The sequence below is a fragment of the Macaca thibetana genome, chromosome 6 (genome assembly GCF_024542745.1).
Source record: "Macaca thibetana thibetana isolate TM-01 chromosome 6, ASM2454274v1, whole genome shotgun sequence".
NCBI lineage: Eukaryota > Metazoa > Chordata > Mammalia > Primates > Cercopithecidae > Macaca > Macaca thibetana.
Window position 1 is genome coordinate 77,766,445 of NC_065583.1, and position 20,420 is coordinate 77,786,864.

Sequence of the window (20,420 nt, forward strand, 5' to 3'; positions counted from 1 at the left end):
CCTATATCAAAGAACATTATCTTCATCTATTTTACTCTACTAAACAGCTTGTTGGAAAGAGATGAGAGTGAAGAGTGGCCATAAAAAAGAGACACTCTTTCAGCCAGCTAGTAAATTAAAATCATGTATTTGAGCACGAAAGTGAAGCCATGTTGTCCTGCTATGTGACCTAACTTTGAATTTATACATAGAACATGTATTTTAACTAGTAGAAAATCCAGATGGGTCAGCAGTTAAAAGGCTGGGCAAACACTCAAAAGGCAGCAGGGACCTAGTTGTCGAAATCAAGTTGATAAGTAAAATTCTAGTAATTTGCAGGTAAAGGGAGAAGGGAGACTGCCAAGAATCCAACCCTTCGTGGGCACTGCATGAGGTCCAAGACAGAAATGCAATCATGGAAGAAAATAAAATGCAGATAAGGACTGGGAAAATATCTTGCAAGATGATTTAATGGTAAGTCTCAAACATTAGACCTCTTTAAATTCCTGCTACCGAAGGTAAGGAATAGACTGTAGATAGCAACGAAGCTACAGTTATGGGTGAAGGTCAAATGGCGCCAATTTGAGAAGACAAACTTCAATGTCTTTTGACATCCTGGAATGGAAAGCTTGCTTGGCAGAATACTACTCAATGAAAAGAATACTAGCAGCATCTAGTGGCTGGCCTCTGTAAGTGTCCCTGGACCTAGGTCCTAAGGTAGGAAAAGTGAGATCCTAAACATGGTGAGCTATTGATAGACTTTAATGTATTTCTTATTTCTTATTTCTGGGAGAATGACAGTAGAAGTAAGGGCAATTGTCTAGACGACCACTTTCAAAGTATCATGGGAAACATAAAGAAGCATAAGGTATTCAAATAGCTTAATATAACTCTGTTCCTGCTGTAATTTACTCCATTAGACCAAATCAGCAAAGTATGGCTAAGCATACTTATCTTTTCATATTTTTTATCAATCTATATATAGCATTAAAGCAATAAATAATTAATTTAGAAAGAGTAAGCTATGATATAAGTCCTGCGCTCAAACTACATGTGGTTATAGAACCTGCTTGGATTCTACTTCTATATCTACAACTGGCATTTTTCACTTCCTTATTGCAGAAGTAGTCTCCATATTGTAATATTACATGGAAGAAGGATTTTCTGTTTGGTATTTACCATTTTAAATCATTTACCCTTGGTGATCAACATATGATTTTGATCAAAATCAAATGGTGATCAACATGATTTATTCTAAATGTTCTGAGAATCATTCAGACAAATTATTTGGGAGAAGTATTTTATTGAAGGAACAACTCTATGACAATTTTTGCCAAATATCTGGGAATGATAGGGCATCAGTGTAGTTTTTCAAAGGAATGCACATTTAACAAAATATCAAAAGGATCTTAAGTGGATGGAAGAATCTTCTAAAGAATTAGTTTTAGACAGCTGAAAAAATCAATTAAGCTCCCATTTAAAGATAGAAAAGAAATAGAAATTACCTGAATTTTCATTTACTTCACTGTTTTTAAAATTAACGAGTGGCCAGGCGCGGTGGCTCATGCCTGTAATCCCAACACTTTGGGAGGCCAAGACGGGCGGATCACGAGGTCAGGAGATCGAGACCATCCTGGCTAACACGGTGAAACCCCGTCTCTACTAAAAAATACAAAAACCTAGCTGGGCGTGGTGGCGGGCGCCTGTAGTCCCAGCTACTCGGGAGGCTGAGGCAGGAGAATGGCGTGAACCCGGGAGGCGGAGCTTGCAGTGAGCTGAGATCCGGCCACTGCACTCAAGCGGAGGCGACAAAGCCAGAATTTGTCTCAAAAAAAAAAAAAAAAAAAAGAAAAAAAAATTAATAAGTTAGTTAAATCTCGCCTCTAACTGCCATAAAAGAATTTAGCTTTGATAAATAAGGATCATTCTTTTTCTGAATGCAGCAGAGTTGTAAGTTTCTTGTTAAAGCCTTTTAGAAGGCAGTGTTTTTTTTGTTGTTTTTTTTTTTTTTTTTTTAATTCACAGCTCACTTATTTTCTTAATTAGTAGCTTGAATGTGATTTTCCCTTTTTAAAATCGAGCAGGCTGTGTAGCTAAATGGTGTTTTTGACATTCCTGCACTGGGGACAGATTCAAAACGGAGGCAGAAGACAATAGAGATTGACTACATACTTCATGGACCCAAATCGAGGCAAATGCTGGTAATTACAGGAATTCGGCAACACTTTGTTTGCTGGCATCTGTACTTGGAAAAACAATGAAATAATCATGGACAAATATGATGTGAAATGTGTTTATGGAGCAGCATGTTTTATTAACACTGAGCACTGCAGAGAGATAAGCACCACTTGCTAATTTTAAAATTTCTATGAACTGTGGCAATTAGGCCTAATAATTATTTAAAGACTATAATAAAGATAAGACCATTTTGCACTGCATTTAGAGAAAAGAAAAAGTGCTAAAGTTCAGTTTGTATGATACATCACCTTGGCAATTTTTCCTACCTGTTATGATTTGAAATTGGAAACATTTCCTGACACATTCCTCTGAAATGTAAGGATTTATGAGTTTTCATTTTGCTGCTTTGTTAATTTTTCTTGTTTTTGTTGTTGTTGTAACTATTTATTGGGAGTCTTTTGTACCTACATGTTAATTTTATAGAGTGTTTCCAAACATTCTGGGTGGCCATCAGAAAACAATAGGTCTAATTGAATAAAGCATTAAATATATTAACTTTTTCTTTCAGAATAGCAATTTTTCCACTGACAGATTATTATAAATAACAACAGGAAAGCCAGCTATTTTTCTGAGTCCTTTAACGGCAAACTGTTTCCAAAGGGAGACTTTTTAGTGCTCTGGGCAGAGTACAAACTGTCTGCCACTGTGATAGCCCAATAATATCAAAAACAGACTGGATATCAAAGCAACCAGAACTAACACTGCAGGATTTAAAACACGAACAGACAAGAAATTGAATTATTGATCATTAATATTAATTTTAAAGAAAAGTTTAATATATTTTGCTTAATTTCTTATGGAGGAAAAAAAAAATTATTCTGTTTTTGCCCCTCCATATTCTTATGCTATCTTTTGCAATTCATTGTCATTTCTTGAGTTATTTTAAAAGATAAACTTGCATATTTTACTTTGCAGCATAATAAAATTAACGAATAGCTATGTTCTGAGTATAAACAAGGGAATGCCAAGGTTCATTCATCTCTCTTCTTCCCTCACATATATTACGACATTTATACTGAACGAAAATCATTTCTTTGGCACAGAAAAGGGATGCTGCCAATAATTACTTCTGAACCAGATTTCTGTCAACAGAAATGGAATATGATTGTCCTACCACCACCCCTATAACAACAACAACAACAAAACTAGATGAGTTGATTAGCAACACTGTGTCTATTGATTACATTCTTCTTGAACTATCAGCAAGATCATTCCAAAATGTTAGTATGTATTCCATAGTTGCAAAGGCAAATTCTGTAAAAAGGAATATGGAAAAACAGATTGTGTCAGTAGCATATTTTCAGTGCCTCTCTTTTTTATTTGCACTCACATAGTTGAAGAGGAACAGAGCTGGCCTTGAGCAGAAAGATGAAGTAGGAAATTTAAACCCAGCTTTTTTCCATACTCTCTAATCTTCCTGAGTTGTGAATTTATCCCACTTCCAAAACTCCAATCCCCCACCGTCCCCACCCTCAACACATATAGTTCAAACTTTCCTCTTTGTTTTAAAGTCAAAGGCTTAGAGCAATTTTTGACTCCCAACACAAATGATTCTAAGTCAAAAACTGATTTTTCCTGAGACATGTGCATTTTAATTCAAATTTCTGTTTGCAGAATATAAAAATCATGTCCAGTTAGAGACAGGGAAAGGTGAAGTTATTGTTCAAAGACAAAAAGGTAAAGCTCAGAGTGGGAATAGGTTAGATTTCTGGGATGAAGTTCAGGCAGGTCTTTTTGTTTTGCCAAAAATATTTTACCAGCCATCTCTCAGACTGATTCTGAAGGCAAGCTTGATTCAGTTGTATCAGAGAAATGGAAAAACAAAAAAAGTGTGTAGTACATATGGGAGACCCACACACTTAATCTCATATTTTCACAAATTCACTGGGGCTGGTCCTATTAAAAAAGAAAAGAGAAAAAAAAAAGAGTAAAAGGAGGAGGAAGGGAGAAAGCAAAGAAGAAAGAAAGGCAGGGGGAAATTACTCCTCACTAGGAGTTATGAGGCTACAAAAGAAATATGAAGCATAATATGTTTCTTCCAACTCTAATAGACCCTAATTCCTGGGTCTTGCTCAGAAATTAGTTCTGAAGTCTGTCAATGTGCAGAAAATCATGTAGAATCCTTATTACATTGGATATGTCATAAAATTATTATGTCAATAATATTGCTCAATTGCATATGTTTTTAGTAAATTCAACACTAACCCTTCATGGTTGTTTTTCTCTCCAGTCTTCAAGTCATGTTACTGTCTCTTCATTGACTACTGACGAAGTTTAAGAGTTATGTTGTATGGAAAATATTGTTTTAATCCTTCTCAGCATTGTGATGTGCCCACACTGTAAGAGGAATGAGGCAACTGAACTAGAGAGAAAGTAGACTCATAGCTCACATTATGCTGTGCACAATATTACTGAGTGAAGTAGCTGGCAAAATTGCTTACATTTGCAGTCATGGAATCTGGAAGCTCCCATCCTAGAGAACTGGCCTATCAGCCCTGATCTAGAATGATGATTTAACTATTCCTCCAACATAAGTCACACACAGGTTCCTGACTCAGAACTCACTTCTTTCAGTCAATTCTAAACCTTAGTCATCCAAGGCTTTTAAAGATCAAGACTTTATTTATTTATTTTATTTTTTGGGGACCGAGTTTTGCTCTTTTTGCCCATGCTGGAGTGCAGTGGTGCAATCTCGGCTCACTGCAACCTCCGTCTCCCGGGTTAAAGCAATTATCATGCTTCAGCCTCCTGAGTAGCTGGGATTAGAGGTGCCTGCCACCATGCCCAGCTAATTTTTTTTTTTTTTTTTTTTTTTTTTTGTATTTTTAGTAGAGATGGGGTTTTGCCATGTTTGACCAGGCTGGTCTTGAACTTCTGACCTCAGGTGATCCACTCACCTCGGCCTCCCAAAGTACTGGGATTACAGATGTAAGCCACTGCGCCAGGATCCAAGACTTTAATATAAGCTTAGAAATGACTGAAAACTGAATTCAGTCCTCAAGATGAGAAGGCTCAAAGTATTAGGCAACTTAATAATTCATAAAAAATAACAGTTCCAAAAATAATATTAGTATGGGTTTAAATAAATTATAAATAATATATTATTAGATGTTATTTATAAATAAATATTCAATCTTTTAAAAACTGAGGATTCTTAGGAATTGCATATGCCTTAAAATTGCCCAAAGTTTTATTCTTAACTTTTTATTAAATTTCACTTTCCCTGACATGCACTAAAACCTACTTTTCAAAGTAAGGATTTAATGTAGCCAGCTTTCCAATATTTGTTCTAAAAGCTGCCAGGTAGAAATATGACATTAAATGGCAAGTCCAGCTTTTGTTTAAAAAATGTATCTGTAGTTGAAGTGAATAAGGTACAGAGAATTGTGATCGTGGATCATTTAAAAACTCTTGTTTATTCTTGGTTGTGTTCTAGTGGTTCTATAATGTTTACAATTTCTATAATCAGATAAAAATAAGTTAATAAAGGAAATATCCAATGCTGAACACACACACACACACAAAGATTGTCTGAGATGAAAGGTCGCACAGCAGAGAATCAGTAAAGACTGGCAGAAGGTGAGGGACATGAAGAAAGGTCTGGCATGAGGGTTTAGATAAAATATTGAAGGAAAACATCTACGAGGAACTGGGGTGCTGGTGGTGGCTACATGCAAGACTTTATCTTTTAAAATGTGTGCACATGTCTCGATGTGAATATATGATTATTAAATGGTAAATGGTATGAAAAGGAACTGTCAACTTTCGCATAGCTTTGAGACACTAGTGAAGAAACAGAAAAAAATCTACAAAAATTGATTTCACTATGAAAATAAACCTTAGTTATAGAAATTCACAGATATATAAATATACATAGAAATTCATTCACTACATATATGGAAATTCATTCACATGAATTACTATAAATTTCTTAATATCAATGGCCAAGTCATCTTACATTTATCAAAAAGCATGTATTAGATTACTGTTGCTTTCTTTGACTTCATGCTTTCTTATGTACGTAGTATGTGCTCTTCAGGATGCTCTGCTCATGGTTGTTTTTAATTTAAATAACTTGACATGTAATTAATTTTGTTTGCCATTACAAAAAATTATTTGAGAAGAATGCTGTAAATGTACATATTTAGTATTACTGACAGAATTAATATGAACACCTTGTCTAATAACTGCAAGAAGCCTTTTCAAAATAAACAGCAAAACTTATGTCAAACTGAATTTTCTTTCTGTAAAAAATAATGCATATATATTTTGATTTAGATATTGCAGTTCATCACATTCATTGTGGAAAAAAAAGTACAGATATTATTTGGATTAGCATTAGCATACCTCCCTCAAATGTCATTAGTTTGTGATGACAGAAGTCTATTTCACTTAGAAGTTCAATGCAAACATTCCTATCAAAAGTGCTGCTTTCTTCCATGTGGTGATTCAAGGACCCAGGATCCATGGATCTTGCAGCTCCTCTATACCCTAGGGTGTTGTAGTTATCTGCAGCAGCTGGTGAATGAAGAAAGAATATGGAAAGGGCATATCTATTTTCTAAAAGACTTGTCTTAGAAATGAAACATAATTACTTCCACTGACACTCTATTTGTATAGTAGCTCACATAGCCATACCTACATGCAAACAGGATTGTAAAATGTAATTTCTAGCTGGATAACCATATCCCAAAGATATCTCTACTCACTCCCCAGGGATATGTCCATGTTATTAAGGGGAAACATAAAATTTGGCAGAGAGTCGACTATCTCTGCCATAGGAGAGCACTTAATCCAACCTGTAATTTTAGCCTTTGCATTTTGCTTCACCATAAGGATTTGCTGTCATCATCATTTCTTTATTTCTCTGGGTTCATAAAACTTATTTGTCACATTTCCAATCAAGAAATTAATACAGGCAGTGAGGACTATTCAGAATAGTGAGAAGATAACTGTAAGTCACTTATTAATTGTAGGCGTTACATCGTTGATGACTTAACACCAGTGTAATTGTGGGAAAAAAATTCATTTAGGATTCAGTAGTCCATCATTTCTTGTCCTGTTGGCATCTGCCCTTATCCTGTTGGGTGACCTTGGGAAAATACTTGTATTCTTCGAACCTGTGTTTTTGTAGTTACGAAACAAAGGAATTATATTGGATCATTGATTCCCAACCTTCCTACTATGAAAGACAAACTCATAAAACCAAACTTTGAGATTACAATGCTATATAAGCCTACATTAATTAAGTCATAGCCTACATGGCCTCGCCACCAGTATGATTTCATTTATTCTTTTTGACATAGTAAAAATAACTCAGAAACTTTATGACTATTAGTACTACCCTCACTACAACTGTTATTACTACAATTTGAATTAAACTGACTCTTTTTTGAGTGTTTACCATATTCCATACATTCTTCTAGCTGAAGTTTAATAATCTGGAAGAAATAGCACAACTGAGAAACAAACCCCAAGCCAAGTCTGAAATCACAACTCTGCATGGCTGTAGTGGTGATTCAGACACCACTGTGAGAAACCACTGGATAAGATGAATTACCGTTAGATGTTACTACCATATCTATGTATCTGTGAATGCATGCCAAAGAGTGAAAAAAGTCACTGTTATCCATGATTCCTCCAAGTACCCTTCTTCATTTTCAAGACTGTGTGTCTCAGTTTCCTTACTTGAAAAAATGAAGTCTACATAGCTTATCCTCATAGCTTCCTCAAATGCCTTAAGTGCCAATTAAGTGACTGCTCCAAAGCACTAAAAAGCTCAACTTCTGAGAATTAACTATATGAACATAGGGTAATGAAGCCAACCCAATTATCCATGGTAAGAGATGACAAGGTAAAACAAGACTAAATTAAATCTACAGGTGTTCCTAAACCACATTTTTGCCATTCACCTAAGCTCTTAACTAGCACTGCTAATAAGCTGCAAATAGACAGATTTGAATTTTATCACTTTCTCTCTCCACCCCCTACTCTTGTCTGGTTTAAGTGCTAATGGGCAGTCAACCACCCTTTTAAAGACAGGAAAAGCAGAGGCTGGACCAAGCAATCAATAGACTGAATAATTAGCCCCTGAGTAATTGAGAGTTAAATGTCTTATATTAACTTCACCCCATTACTCCCAGAATATGAACAAGCCAGAGCAAGATGGACAAGAATATGAGAGAGCAGAAGCAAAAAGAAATAGCGTAAAGGAACAGAGTTCTTTACCTTGGGGTTATCATATGACACAAACTCCAGTGACATGAAACCAGATGACAACGGCAGGTTAGCAGGGCAATTCAAAACATGACAGGATGGCTACAAGAGCTGTAAGAGAGTTGTTTCCCCTCAGCACCAAATTATTTTTCTCTCTCTCTCTTTTCTTTTTTTTTTTTTTTTCTTGCAACAAAAGACTCACTCCAGGCTTTGGCTGTGTTCCCAAAAGATTGGGTAATTAAGCAGGTATGATTTCCAAGGAGAAATAAATATTTTTCAGTTACTAGACACTGTCATTGGGCTTTGATTCAAATGTGCATAATTTTTGAACAGGAAACATAATGAAAGGAATGTTTCACAAATTAATATAAAGCCCAAAGGCATACCTGGCACTCTCTTACATGAAATCATTGTCTTTTGTATGCCAGGAATGTGAACTGAGTACCCATCTTGGAAAATGCTTTTCTCCTTGTAGAATTAGCACTGACTTTAAGGAAAGAAAACTCAATTTTAATAAAAGTGCTCATAAAATATAACTTAAGCCCTTTTTATAGGTTGTATAGATTTGAAGGCATTTTAAAATATAATAGTATTGATTTCAGTATAATAAAAAGTGACTCTTCTTCAGAGGTTGAGAAGCTGAAAAGAAGGGTTAAATGACATGAAGAATTTCATAGACTGACAAATTTGAATTAGAGATTAGGATATAAAGTACTAGGCTCTAGGCCCAGAACCCCCAACTATTATTCTCCAAAATCAGTGTGGAACTTTAAAAGGTAAAATGACTTGAAGAGCTAAGAAAATTCTCCCCTACATATACACAAATGTAATTTTAATTATACAAGTGACTGAGTAATCACCTAGAAGATTAAACAAAATTTATCCCTTTTAGCAATAGTAGGTTTTGTGTGATCATTCTACACTCTCTCATCTGTTTTACCAACAGTAAAGAGTACGATAGTAGCTTAGCCATGGGTTGGAGGTTGTACTTAATAAGACCGTATTTTGTATGAAATTAACAAGAAATTAAACATGTTCATGAATCTCATTTTATGCATAATTTAATAAGAATGTCAAAAAATTACATACACTGGGCCGGGCACGGTGGCTCACGCCTGCAATGCCATCACTTTGGGAGGCTGAGGTGAGCGGATCATGAGGTCAGGAGATGGAGACCATCCTGGCTAACATGGTGAAACCCCGTCTCTACTAAAAATACAAAAAATTAGCTGGGCATGGTGGCGGGCGCCTGTAGACCCAGCTACTCGGAGGCTGAGGCAGGAGAATGGCGTGAACCTCGCAGGGGGAGCTTCCAGTGAGCTGAGATCAGACCACTGCACTCCAGCTTGGGCGACAGAGTGAGACTCTGTCACAAAAAAAAAAAAAAAAATACATACATCAAAAATTGCTTAACTTCTAAGATGATGGTGAGTTGACTGAATTATAAACTTATTTAAACTGGTGTCCGTAAACCCAGCACTTTGGGAGGCTGAGGCGGGTGGACCACCTGAGGTTAGGAGTTCGAGACCAGCCCAGCCAACGTGGTGAAACCCTGTCTCTACTAAAAATACAAAAATTAGCCGAGTGTGGTGGTAGGCGCCTGTAATCCCAGCTACTTGGGAGGCTAAGGAAGGAGAATTGCTGGCACCTGGCAGGCGGATGTTGCAGTGAGCCAAGATCGCACCACTGTACTCCAGCCCCAGCAACAACAGAATGACTCCACCTCAAAAAAGAAAAAAAAAATGTTATTTAAACTGGTAAATGTTCCTATAACCTGGGCAACATATTTTTATAGTTAAAATATAAGTGATTTGTGGTACATATACCATTATTTTAATATATGTCCTTTAGAATCTTTTTATAGTCTTTATTTTTCAAGTGATCATTAAACAGCTATGGGGTGGAAAGGGAGGATCCCTTTTATCCCCATCATAAAGGTCACAGCCAACACCCATATAACAATGACAGGTTAACAAGAGAAAAGTATAATAAATGTATTTTATTATAGTTTTATGTGACATAGGAGCCTTCAGAATGAAGACATAAAGATGCAAGATAAACTGTTTATGCTTAGGTCCAGTGAAGAATGGGCAGCCCCATAGAAACATGATTGAGAAAAAAGGGTATGATCTAATGGTGTGACTGAGTGGAGAAACTCAGCAAGAGCTGAATTTTCTCAACCTCTCTGTGCAGCATTCCTCCTTCCAGGTACAGCATAGGATCCCTCTAGAAGGAGAGTCTTAATTTCTTTTTTTTTTTTGAGACGGAGTCTCACTCTGTCGCCCAGGCTGGAGTGCAGTGGCGCTATCTCGGCTCACTGCAAGCTCCCCCTCCCGGCTTTACGCCATTCTCCTGCCTCAGCCTCCCGAGTAGCTGGGACTACAGGCGCCCGCCACCTCGCCCGGCTAATTTTTTTGTATTTTTAGTAGAGACGGGGTTTCATTGTGTTAGCCAGGATGGTCTCGATCTCCTGACCTCGTGATCCACCCGTCTCGGCCTCCCAAAGTGCTGGGATTACAGGCTTGAGCCACCGCGCCCGGCAGAGTCTTAATTTCTTTATGCTCAGATGTTACACAGAAAGGTTGGAGAAGGGACAGTTAGAGTAATATGCTTAAGCATTATGGCTGAATTTGAGAAAAATGGGTTCTGATTTCTGTGACTTGTCTTGGTTGGGGAAGAGGATTTCTAGTTTCGATAGTTTGCCTTGGGGAAAAATGAAGGACAAGAAACAGGAGGGCAAGAGAATGTTAGAGAGAGGCTTTGCTTATGAGGCCGCTTCTTAGACCTTTATTTTGGGGTATCATTGTCTGAGCCCCAATATTCCCCAGTCTGAAACTTCCCCCAGGAAGTTTTGGGGCTCAAAAATTGGGTTGGTGGATGTCTCATAAGCAATTGAATCGGTCTCACAGTCCTGAGAATAGGACAGTCCAGTTCAATAGTTAATAGTTGTGTTTCATTTTAGGCAATGCTGTTGCAGTTGGTCTTCCGCCATCTCTACAGCATATATATCAGGGCTCTATAGAGTGTAAGCAATCACATATCTAATAAGAGGCATTGTTATGAGAATAAAAGAAAAAGGTTAATGGTTACATCAAACTATAAAATTCAGTCGTTTTTATTTTTTGAGTCCAGAAGGCAGCAGTCGAGAACGTTTTTAGATGTTAGACTTGAAACATGTTTAGATGGAGTAAGAGCAGAGAGTGGCAACCTGGCTATAGCTTTTCTTCTGAAACATAATTTTCTCTCTCCAGTTTCCCCCATTTTTACCAAAAATAATCATGATAAGACTAATTTATCTGCAAATTAGGTTTAGTCTTATTAACTTGGACTGATTATTTGCATAAAGTACAAGAGGAATAGTGATTTATCATATAGGCTCTTTTTAAGTTAACTTTGCTAGAAATTTTTAGAAAGAATATTAGATTAGACTTTTAAAAGCCTTTGGAGTATTACGAAGCCAGGCAAGGATTTGACTGACCCTCAAATTGTGTCTGTAATACCTGTACAAATTGGTTAATCTACTATATTTATGAGGTCCCCATAATATCTTGAGTTTCCTTGGCCTGTCAGAAAGTGACATTCTTCACTTACCACAATTCTTTTTCTTTTCTTTTTTTTTTTTTTTTTTTTTTTCGAGACGGAGTCTAACTCTGTCTCCCCAGCTGGAATGCAGTGGCATGATCTCGGCTCACTGCAACCTCCGCCTTCCATGTTCAAGCAATTCCCCTGTCTTAGCCTCCTGAGTAGCTAGGATTACAGGAACCTGCCTCCATATCCGGCTATTTTTTTGTATTGTCAGTAGAGATGGGGTTTCCCGTATTAGCCAGGATGTTCTCGATCTCCTGCATGATCTGCCTGCCTTGGCCTCCCAAAGTGCTGGATTACAGGTGTGACCCACTGTGCTTGGCCTACTTATCACAATTCTAAAAACCTGAAAGGAAAGGCTGTGGACAAGGTATCAGGCCAGTTTTTCAAATTTTATTTTTTTTAATTGGCTCCATAAAAGTGAACTTCAAACCCTGAAAGCAGTCTGTTGGTATCTGAAATTATGACATTCCAATCAAAGCTTTGGTAAAATTGAGAGGTGAAGCCAGGTGGACTTCCTGGGTGGAGTGGGGACTTGGAGAACTTTTCTTACAAGAGGATTGTAAAATACACAAATCAGCGCTCTGTAGCTAACAGGAGGTTTATAAAATGCACCAATCACTGCTCTGTAGCTAGCAAGAGGTTTGTAAAATGCACCAATCAGTGTGCTATAAATGGACCAATCAGCGTGCTGTAAAACTGACCAAACAGAAGGATTCTAAAAGTAACCAATCGCGGGGAGGATTGAGAAAAGGGCATTCTGATAGGACAGAAACAGGACATGGGAGGGGACAAATAAAGGAATAAAAGCTGACTACCCAAGCCAGCAGTGGCAACCCACTCCAGTCACCTTCTACTCAAAACTTTGGTAAAATAGTCAGGGTTTTCAATTGCCCTATTATCAGAAGAACATATTTTTGTTTTGTTTTATTTGAGACAGAGTCTCACTCTGTTGTCCAGGCTGGAAGGCAGTGGTGCCATGGTGGCTCACTGTAACCTCTACCTCCCAGGTTCAAGCGATTCCCCTGCCTCAGCCTCCCAAGTAGCTGAGACTACAGATGTGCACCACCACACCCAGCTGCTTTTTGTATTTTTAGTAGAGATAAGGTTTCACCATATTGGCCAGGTTGGTCTCAAACACCTGGCCTCAAGTTATTCACCCACCTTGGCCTCCCAAAGTGTTAGGATTACAGGCATAAGCCACTGCACCAAGCATGAAGAACGGATTCTTATTAACTTATTCAAATATCTATATAGATAAAATATGAGAATACTCACAAATAGTTTCCAAATTGTAAATAAATCAAGTAAAAAGAAAGGCAAAGGTTTTCATTCTTATCACAAGAGCATACTTTACAAAATTGCTGTAAAGCTATGGAAGTCCAAAAGAACCAGGAATGTCTCAAACCAAAAGCCATTAAAAATAATAATCCTTTATCAGTTCAGTCCCATGTAACTAATTCTTGTTCTGCTTGATGTTGTTAATAATTTTGAGTCATTTTTTATTAGAGTTCTGAAATTTTTACCCAGTCCAATTATATTATCTTAAAAGTTATCAGAAATTTGTGTTTAAGAGCACTTGTCAGAGTCCTTTTCATGAATTTTCTTGAAGAAGAAGCAAATTCCAATTATAGCTGATTGTAAAATGCTTTTAAAAGATTATCAGAGTAAAGCAATTAACTGTGATCAAAAGACTAAAATGGGTACAGTTAAAAATGCAATTGGCAATGAAATTTTATCATTTTCTGTGGCCTATAACAATTTAACTTAATAGTCATAATTATCACTAACATATACCAAAACACATCAGAATTTTAGGACTTTCATACAATTTTAGAACTCATATTAATAACACATTCATACAAATATAATGCACAGAATGGTAATCAGTATTTTCTTTTTTTTTTTTTTTTTTTTTTTTTTTTTGAGACTGAGTCTTGCTCTGTTGCCTAGGCTGGAGTGCAGTGGCATGATCTTGGCTCACTACAATCTCCACCTTCCTGGGTTCGCACCATTCTCCTCCCTCAGCCTCCCGAGTAGCTGGGACTACAGGCTCCCACTACCACACCTGGCTAATTTTTTTGTATTTTTAGTAGAGATGGGGTTTCACCTTGTTAGCCAGGATGGTCTCGATCACCTGACCTTGTGAACCGCCTACCTTGGCCTCTCAAAGTGCTGGGATTAGAGGCGTGAGCCACCATGCCCGGCCCCGGTAATCATTATTTTCTATTTAACAACACTTCGCATATTAAATAAGCCTGATTCGTTTCATTATATTTTTCAGAAGCTTCAGGGACCCTCTGGAACAAACAAACTACAGTTAGTTTGAGATCAAAAAGATAACTTAGAATTTGAAATTTAATTTGGTAAACCTGTCAAATATGTCAAAGGTTTAAAACACTTGATCAAAATAGGATCTTAGATCATTATGAAATAATTATCATTCCTTTAACTACAATGTTAACTAAAAGATTTTTAAAACCCAAAACTTTTACTCTTTAACAGAGAAAAGCTTCAGTTTCCCAAAGAGTGAAAAGATCTAATAAAGACAGCCTGCTGAAGCACATAGAATCTGTTTCTCTAACTCACCCTTCCTTTTTTCTTTTTTTCGCAATTTACTCTATAGTGAAAGAAATCTTTACTATCCCTTATTAATACTACATTAAAATCTTGTTCAAAAGAGAAAGCGAAATTTTTATTCTTGTATCAGTGTATTATGAATACTAAAGCTAATTTTATAAAACCTTATGAAGAAATCCTTCCAATCCTAGCTTTGACCACACAGATAAGATTTTTGTAAACCCTTCATATCCTCTTATGAGGATATTTTTATCTTCTTTTTAAATGTGTTAGACATTTAGTTTTGCCAATATTATTTTTTTCTATTTCTTCACTTTTAAACCACCTTTAAATAACCTTTAAGCTAGACAAAATTATTTTTTCTCAATAAAAACACATTCTTATAACATTTTACTTTCCTTGTATACTCTGTATAAAGAAATATTTCTCTTGTATATACTAGTTTTAATTACATATATTAATTAGAATTTTAGTCCTTAGCAATTTTAAACCAGTATTCTGTAAACTAACACCATTTTATATATTTTAGAGAGATACTTTTCTCATTTTTATGTTTATTAACAGATCTGGATATATTTAGTTTTTGTATCATATAAAAGCAATATACCAAAATACATAAACTTAAATTTATGTTTAATAATTAATGTTTTAGTATTTTAATTTATTTAGAAATGACTCAGACATTTCATGATTATCTATTAATATAATATGACTTTAACATTTTAAATTACTGCAAAGGTTTTTAAAATTATGACAAGTTTATTTATAACTGTTTATCTTATTTACATTTGCCTATTTGTTTTGAGCAATTATATTTGAATTGCTCATGGAAAACAAAGCTGCCTATTTCAGTTATTTTTGAAAAAGCAAAATCAAGCTAACCCTGAATCAGTTAGCCTTGTTCTAACCAAGGCCTCTAAGACACTAGACACAGAATGGGTCCTACTGGGCATGGTCCTGTCCTGCAGGTGGCAGCAGAGATGCCATGGTCACACACATGTCCCCAGGCTTTACCAGAGCAGATGCTAGAATCCAGAAACTTAAAACTAAAGATAAATGCCAATAGCAAGATGTATGCATGCCTTCAAGAGAGCCCAACAGTTGGTGGCCAAAACTTCAACTCACCAATAAATTAGGGAAGTATCAAAAATATCACAAAAGGAAAAAAAAAGACAGAAGTTAAAATTTTGAAAATTTTATGACTGATACGTGTTAAGTAATTAAGTAACTCATCTTTACTGTGTGTTCTGCTCTTAGGTTACATTTATAGTTTTGTGATTTTTAAAGCATCTAGTAGAGACAACACAAACCTGTCTGACGAAGAATCCCAGGCAAAAACTGTATACGGACAATTCTGAAGACATTTATATTTTTATTTTACCAACAGTTTTAAAACTACCTTTATTTAACAAAGATTATCTCATATCATATAAACTGAAGGTAATTTCAGTTAGTTTCTATTTTATTTTATCTCTAGGAAAGTGCTTAGAGCATAGTGTGTATTGTCAGAGATAAATTTTATGGAAGCTGTGGACTAGATTTTAGGTCTGAATGTTTCCAAAGCTTATCTGGGTGGAGAAAATATTCATTTCTTCTAAAACTAGATTTCTTGCACTTTTTCCTAATTTGGTCTTGAAGATTTATTCTGGAAAGTGGCTATAAACTCTAGCTTTGGTCTGACAGGCTTATCAAGATAGCCACTCTCTAGGAGAACCTTGATGAGTAGAAGTATTGGGTTCAGGTGTGTCAGTTAGATGAGACACAGAGGATTCAAAAATGGATGCCCAGGCAGCCTGAAATTATGGAAATTTATTACAGGATTTTACAAAAAACATAAGGATGAGCCTAGGAGAAGATTCACAGGTCTTTTCAAATTAACCAGCTGAATATCCAAAAGTCATATTTTGAAAGCCATTCTAATTAGATAAATAGCATTTTAATTTATTTTTGTTTCTTAACAAAAACTAAATAAGGTTGAACCCATTAATGAATAGGACTGACTAAGAATTTGTAGCTCCCAGTGCCTAATATTTACACATATAAAAGGCAGGCATAGCTGGAAGGCAGAGCATCAGATATCCAAAAATTAAGAATCATATTTTTATGTTGAATTTCACATCTACCAGAGCCCAGAAAAATATCCAAAATGGAAAGACCACAGGGATGGGCTGTGCTGTGCTCTCACAGTACACCTCACCACAAGGACACTCCCCCTGAGACTGAATGGGCTATCCAATATCAATCAGTTTACTTTGTGACTAGCTTGTCAATCATAGGAGCCCCACCCTTTGATGGTAAGTTCTGCAACAGTCTCCAACTGCCCAATGTCATTGTCAAGTTGTGGCTTTGGCTCTACAATCCTTTTGATCAACTTAGCCAATAACTTTCTTACACCAAATTGCCATTTACTGTCAGTTTCTGTTTGACTCAGTCAGAAATATGAGGCTATTCTTATCTAAATTTGCAAAGAAACAAGACAAAAAGCCAGAGTTCATCCTCTGTAGTGATAACCGTTTATTGTATCTGCTGTCAGTTACCTTAAAAATTGTAGCTTTTGGCTGGGCGCGGTGGCTCAAGCCTGTAATCCCAGCACTTTGGGAGGCCGAGACGGGCGGATCACGAGGTCAGGAGATCGAGACCATCCTGGCTAACACGGTGAAACCCTGTCTCTACTAAAAAATACAAAAAAACTAGCCGGGCGAGGTGGCGGGCACCTGTAGTCCCAGCTACTCGGAAGGCTGAGGCAGGAGAATGGCATAAACCCAGGAGGCGGAGCTTGCAGTGAGCTGAGATCCAGCCACTGCACCCCAGCCTGGGCGACAGAGTGAGACTCCGTCTTAAAAAAAAAAAAAATTGTAGCTTTTGCTAGTGGATCATTAGTTACCACACACCCAAAGGTCAAGTGTTATCTCACAGTATAAAGTAACTCTTGGTACCTCCAAAATCCAAAACGATCAGGGAACTCAATGTAAAAGAAAGCACAGCTTTGGACTTGAAAGACATCCATCTACAACACTTGAGGCTCTATTAGGAAGACAAGGGACCCAGAAAGAGAGTCAGTGGCATGTGTTCTGTGTTCTTCAAGGAGTATCAGAGTTGTAAGACTCTCATTTAAGTTCCACCATATGGTAGCCAGAACTCTGATGTTCTCAATTCAACAGAGAACACAGAGGCCTTGAAAAATGTATAGCCTGAATATCAGCTTTTAATTAAGCCACTGCTACAGCTTAAATTTTTGTCCCCCTAGGCCAGGCACGGTGGCTCATGCCTGTAATCCCAACACTTTGGAAGGCCGAGGCAGGCGGATCACCTGAGGTCGGGAGTTTGAGACCAGCCGGACCAACATGGAGAAACCCTGTCTTTACTAAAAATACAAAATTAGCTGGGTGTGGTGGCACATGCCTTTAATTCCAGCTGCTTGGGAGGCTAAGGCAGGAGAATTGCTTGAACCTGAGAGGCAGATGTTGCAGTGAGCCAAGAATGCGTCACTGCACTCCAGCCTGGCCAATAGGAGCGAAACTCCATCTCAAAAAAAAAAAAAAAAAAAAAATTGTCCTCCAAACCTCATGTACAAATTTTATCCCCAAAGTTGAAAGTGGGACCTAATAGGAGGTGCTTGGGTCATGGGGATGGAATCCCCCCAAATTGCTTGGTGCCAGCCTAGCAGTAATGTGTTAGTTTTCACTCAATTCACTGCCATGTGATATAGTTTAGCTGTGCCTCCACCCAAATCTCATCTTGAATTCCCATGTGTTGTGGGAGGAACCTGGTGGGAGGTAACTGAATCATGGGGACAAGTCTTTCTGGTGCTGTTCTTGTGTAGTGAATAAGTCTCACGACATCTAATGGTTTTAAAAACAGGCTTCCCCTGTACAAGCTCTCTCTCATTTTTTGCCGGCTGCCATCTATGTAAGATGTGACTTGCTCCTCTTTGCCTTCCACCATGATTGTGAGGCTTCCCAAGCCATGTGGAACTGTAAGTCCAATTAAACCTCTTTTGTACATTGCTCAGTCTTGGGTATGTCTTTATCAGCAGCGTGAAACCAGACTAATACAGTAAATTGGTACCAGTAGAATGGGGCACTGCTGAAAAGATACCTGAAAATGTGGAAGCAACTTTGGAACTGAGTAACAGGCAGAAGTTGGAACAGTTTGCAGGGCTCAGAAGAAAACAGGAAAATATGGGAAAGTGCAGAACTTCCTAGAGACTTGTTGAATGCCTTTGACCAAAATGCTGATAATGATATGGACGATGAAATCCAGACTGAGATAGTCTCAGATGGAGATGAGGAATATTTTGGAAACTGGAGCAAAGGTGACTCTTGTTACATTTTAGCAAAGAGACTGGCAGCATTTTGCCCCTGCCCTAGAGATTTGTGGAACTTCAAACTTACGAGAGATGATTTGGGGTATCTAGCAAAAGAAATTTCTAAGCAGCAAAGCATTCAAGATGTGACCTGGATGCTTTAAAAGCATTCAGTTTTACAAGGGAAGCAGAGCATAAAAGTTCAGAAAATTTGCAGCCTAACAATGAGAAAGAAAAGAAAACTAATGTTCTGAGGAGAAAGTCAAGCTGGCTGCAAAAATCTGTGTAACAAAGAGCTGAATGTTTATCACCAAGACAATTGAAAAAAATGTCACCAGAGCATGTAAGAGGTCTTCATGGCAGCCGCTTCCATCACAGGCCTGGAAGCCCAGGAGGAAAAAGTGGTTTTGTGGGCTGGGCCCAGGGTTCCCATCCTTTGTGCAGCTTAGGGACTTGGTGCCCTGTGTCCCAGCTACTCCAGCTGTGGCTAAAAGGGGCCAACATAGAGCTTGGGCTCTGGCTTCAGAGGGTGCAAGCCCCAAGCCTTGGAAACTTCCACATGGTGTTGAGCCTGTGAGTCCACAGAAGTCAAGAATTGGGGTTTGGGAACCTCTGCCTAGATTTCAGAAAATGTATGGAAATGCCTGGATGCCCAGGCAGAAGTTTGCTGCAGGGGTGGGGCCCCCATGGAGAACCTCTGCTAGAGCAGTGCAGAAGAGAAATGTGGGGTCATAGCCCCTACAGAGCATCCCTACTGTGGCACTGCCTAGTCGAGCTGTGAGGAGAGGGCCACTATACTCCAGACCCCAGGATGGTAGATCAACTGACAGCTTGCATCATACACCTGGAAAAGCCACACTCAATACCTGCCTGTGAAGGCAGCTGGGAGGGAGACTGTACCCTGCAAAGCCACGGGGGTGGAGCTGCCCAAGACCGTGGGAACTCACCTCTTGCATCAGCGTGACCTGGATGTGAAACAAGGAGTCAAAGGAGATGATTTTGGATCTTTAAGATTTGACTGCCCTGCTAGGACTTGCATGAGGCCTGTAGCCCCATTGTTTTGGCCAACTTCTCCCATTTGCAATGGCTGTATTTACCCAATGCCTGTACCCCCACTGTGTCTAGGAAGTAACTAACTTGCTTTTGATTTTTACAGGCTTATAGGTGGAAGGGACTTGCCTTGTCTCAGTTGAGACTTTGGACTGCAGACTTCTGAGTTAATGATGAAATGAGTTAAGACTTTGGGGGATTGTTGGGAAGACATGACTGGTTTTGAAATGTGAGGACATGAGATTTGGGAGGTACCAGGGGTGGAATGATATGGTTTGGCTCTGTCCCCACCCAAATTTCATCTTGAATTCCCATGTGTTGTGGGAGGAACCTGGTGGGAGGTAATTGAATCATGAGGGCAAGGATTCCCCATGCTATTCTCATGAAAGTGAATAAGTCTCATGAGATCTGATGGTTTTAAAAAAAGGCTGTCCCCTGCACAAGCTATCTCTCATTTTTTGCCTGC